Source organism: Solanum pennellii, chromosome 6, assembly GCF_001406875.1.
Source record: "Solanum pennellii chromosome 6, SPENNV200".
NCBI lineage: Eukaryota > Viridiplantae > Streptophyta > Magnoliopsida > Solanales > Solanaceae > Solanum > Solanum pennellii.
The window spans coordinates 5942678-5947574 of NC_028642.1; positions in this window are offsets into that span (position 1 = coordinate 5942678).

Below are 4897 nucleotides of genomic sequence, written 5' to 3' on the forward strand. Positions count from 1 at the left end.
CTTCACCAATCTATCACTAAAACTTTTTTGTTTTCCAAGAATAAAAAAAAAATCATTTTTCAAAAGAAGAAAAAATTACCTCCTCTCCCCCACCTTCCATTAGCCGACCCCTAATTTTTTTTGTTTTAAAAAACAAAAAAAAAATTGTTTCATTTCTCACTTACATGGACTGGATATGGACTCTCGGGAGAGTTGGCAAAATAGTCACTCTCAAAACTTAATTGAGCATTTAGAGAAAAGTCTTCAAAAATTGATACTTTAGACACTAATTATGATATCATCCATTATTCTTTCAAAATATGCAAGACGAACTCCAAAGTTTTTAATATTATACTTTAGTTCTCCCACCCCTTCCAATAATATTTTATTATTTTCCATCATTATTTTCAGATTTAAAAATAATCAAAAAGGAAAAAATTTTGAAGCCCAAAAAAGCTCCCATTTGTCAGTCTTTCTCACCTGTTTATATCGATTGCGATGATTTTTTCGGTGAAATATTCCTCTTCAAACTAAAAATCTCCATTCTTGCTCATTGTCTCTAGTGTTATGCCATTTTTTTTTGAACTTTTTGTAAAAAATATTTTACCCCATTTTTACTAGCTTGAAAATTCTACCCAATACCTCATTAGTAGATAGAATCCATAGTTTAGAACCTTTACTAATACATTTATCCATTTGGGAGCTAGCAGAGTACCTATTACATTCGATTTCATTTATTGACATTTTTGTCTTTGGAGAATTTGTTGTCAGTGTGCCTAGTTATAGATCGATACCGTAATTTAGGATCGATCATTGTGGTCTATAATGTCAATAGTTACAGTAATTATTGTTAATGGTGATTATATGAATGTGTGTGAAAGAAGACTCTTCAATTTTGGATTTAAAATTATCTTGTAAAGTGACGATGGTCATCCCATTTTATCGCAATGATTTGTACACAACATGATTCATATCGTAATCGAGATGTTGGAAATTAGATTGCGAGCCAATTGAAGTTATGATTAGTTATATAATGAATGAAAAGGAAAAAAATACATTCCACATTCATATAAAAAATGACAATCAAGTGTCCCTACATATGTTGGATGTCACAGCTGATTGCACTAAGCAAATATTAAAAATAAATATTGTCGTGAGGTCTTTGGTACTCCTCTCACCCACCTACAATCGATGACGATGATTCGATTGAAAATAAAAGTTGGGTGATTGTTGATATGGATGGTTATCCCGACGGAATTGTTGTAGAGTTCAAATAGTTTGTGCCACTTGAATTGTAAGATGTCTATATTCTTTTAGTGCCCTTGTCGAAATAAGGATGTTGGCGAGGCTTTCAAAATCAAGAGGAAGAATAAGTATTTAGTGTGCAACAGATCCGCACACAAGAGAACCACATGTAATAACAATAAATTTAAGATAAGTTTGTCCCACTTAATTTTTGTAACTCGAGGTAATGTATGTAATTTGAGACTCATCAGTTTGGTATAATTTGTAGCATGTTAATTTTGATGTTGTTGGTCCCTTTCTATAATTAATAGACTAAAATAAATATATATTGTACATGTCATCAATTTGATTTATGTACTACTACATAATGTATTGAAAATACTATTCGATTAGATGAATTGATCCTAAACAAATTAAATGGTCTATATGATCTATGTTCAAATGAGACCATTATTGTAATAATAAAAAAAAATAATCAACTAAAAATAAATTGTTAAAATTTACACGATTAAATGAGCTTAAACAAGTTATAAGATCATATAAGAGTTTACATACATTGGGAGCGATAATTAGGTCAAGATGTGTGAGGATGAGTAGTGGTTATACAATCAACATCCTTACAATAATGTTGATTGAACACAAATATGTTGTATGGATCTTATTTGTTCAACCACAATTCATTCTCATACATCTCTTATTATTATACTAAATTTACGCGGACTCTTATATGAACTTGTTTAAATTCATTTAATTGTGTAAATTTCAATAAATTATTTTTTTTATTAGTTAATTATTCTCTTTTCAAAATTCTACTAGTTAAAGTTTATACATGTGTATCATAATCTAGTAAGTTTATTATAGATGAAGGTCTTAGTATAGAATAGAATATACTTAGTTTAGTCCTCGACTTCTTATTGTCTAACCTATCCTAGGAACTTCATCCATGATAAACTTACCATATTATGATACATATATGTAGACTGTAACACCCCGGAAATATTTTGAGCTAAGACATGAACCATCCTTCGTAGTGAGTAAATTTTTTTTAAGGAATTAAAAACTAGATTTAGCACTTTGAGTTCCAAAAAGAATTAAATTGAAAATAACAAAATCTGTAATTTTGCAAGTTAAGCTAAGTATGAGTTTTGAGTCAACTTCAATTGACCATAACTTCCAGCACAAGATAAGTTACGTGTGATACAAGATACTATAAAAAATATCTTTGAATTATCTTTCCAACACCGCCAATTATGCTAATTTTTGAGTTCGGATGAGTGAGATATGACCTTTTGAAGTTAGGCTGTCCAGTTAAGGAAAGTTAGCCGAAAATAGTGAGGAGTATTTTGGTTCTTTCCTTAACCAATCAAATTTAATTCGTTTTTAGTAATATCTTAAGGGTATAATCCTTTTATGTTAAGTTTTATAAACCTAATATACACCTAGGGTTGTAGTTGAGAGTTCAAGAAGAGGCAAGAAGAGAAAAGAAGAGAAAAGAGGAGAAAAGAGGATATGATGAAGGCATTCATCGACATTCTTGAGTTTACTTGCGAATTTTCACCATGGGTTTAATCCTAAGAGGTATGTAATCTTCCATAGTGTTGGGTTTGTTCACTCACCCACCAATCATGTTATTTTCAGCGCACTTTCATTCTTAAAGTTGAAAGATTAGAGTTCTTGATGAGTTCTTGATAAGTGTTATTAAAGTTTCATTAAGTTTTGATGTAAGATTCTACTTGGGTCAACTTTAAACGACCATATCTCTTAGAATATTAAAAGTTACGTGAGACATAACCTTCCCAATTAAAGTTAATTGAATCTACTTTCCAACTCCATCGATTTTGCGTCAATCCAATTTCTGAATAAAAAGTTATGACAATTTTTGTAATCTATACAATGTTGTTACGAATTAACCGATGGGAAAATATGAAAAAGAGTTGTTTTTGTCTTTTTTACCTTCGAGAAAACCCTAAATGAATTTCTTGACTAATAAAAGGTTCAAAAAAATTAGATTTTTATCTTCACTAATGAAAATCATAATTCTTGGCCATAGAGATTTCAAGAAACTAATTCAAGAATCTCAAGAAAGGTTTTCTTGATCATTTACCTTCAAGCTAGGGTTTCAAGGTTTCTATTCAAGTTCTTATCCAAGATTCTTCAAGAAACTTTTTCTTTCTATATAAAATCATTCCTAACATGATCATAACCTTGAATTCATAAATCAAATTCAAGGTAGAGTTGAGTGTTAGGTTTTGAGAATTCATTCGAACGTCCTAAGAAAGTCCTTTTGAGTCCTGTTGATGAGTCTTCTACAACTTCTAGTAATTTGTTCCAAGGCTCAAGTAAGTAACTCAGAGGATGAGGAAAAAGTTTTCATGAGTCTATTTTTTCATTATGATATCCTTCATATCATGTGTCACACCCCTTTTTCACGCGGCGGCGTAAGGATTTTTCCAATTTAAGTGACGTTATTAATTAGAGAATTATTTTAGTTTTTTTTTCGGAGTCGCCACTTGGAATTGAGTTACGGTGTTCCAAGTCACCTTTTATTTAATCCCTTAATCAAAAGGAAATGACTCTTTGTTTGGTCTGCTAACCAGTTCGGTTAAGGAATTCTATTGACTGAGGGGAAGGTATTAGGCATCCCTCGAGTCCCGTGATTCTAGCACGGTCACTTTATCGACTTTTATGACTTAAACTAATTTTTGAATATTATATTATTAAGACAACTGTATTTACCCTCATTCTTTGATTTATATTAACATATTTAAAACTGCACTATTTTATAAACATGTGAAGTTTTTACACATTTTTTATTATTATTTATTTATTTTTCATGCTTTCAACATTTGTCTGCTTCTTAATTTCTCTCTTTTATTTTATTTTTTTTATTTGTTTTTTTTTAATTGTATTTTTGTTTCTCTCTTCTTATTTCTTTTTATACTAATTTTTCACGTTTTTTTTCTTGTTTAACTTTCCTTATGTTTTTTTTATTTTTTACATTGATTTTTCTTCTTTTTCTTTTCTTACCCTTTTTAATAGTTTTTTTTAATGATAATAATAAAATATTTTATATATTTTTAACACTATACTTTTTGTATCTTTTCATTTTTAAAGTATTTATTTTTTTTTACTTTTTCGTGTACATTTTTTACATTCTTTTTATTATATATATATATTTTTTTTATTTTGTTATTCTTTTTCTAATTCGAACGTTCCTTCTTCACTACTTTTCTTTTCTTTTCTTATTTTTTCTCCCATCTTTCTCTTTTTTGGTCATCAATATATATATGTAGGTAGGTAATGTTTACATTGTTTTTATTTTATTTTTCATTTTCTTATTATTTGAAAGAAAAAAAATAGTAAGCATATTAGAACAATTCAATAATTATTTTTTCAATATAATATTCAATAGTCTTCTTTAGATGATTATTAACATTAGCATTAAATAAATTGCAAATCAACTCTATCTCACAAATTTTCTCATTCAATATTATCATAAACTATTTTACTAATCTAGTATATTTAGGCACAAACAAAGAGATTATGTTTTAAACAATTAAATTTATATTCACAATAAAGTATGCATACTAAAAATTATAAGGGGAAATAAATAAACAAATAAATAAATATGAGGCGTACTGTCGGAATTAACTTTACAGATTATATGGAACAT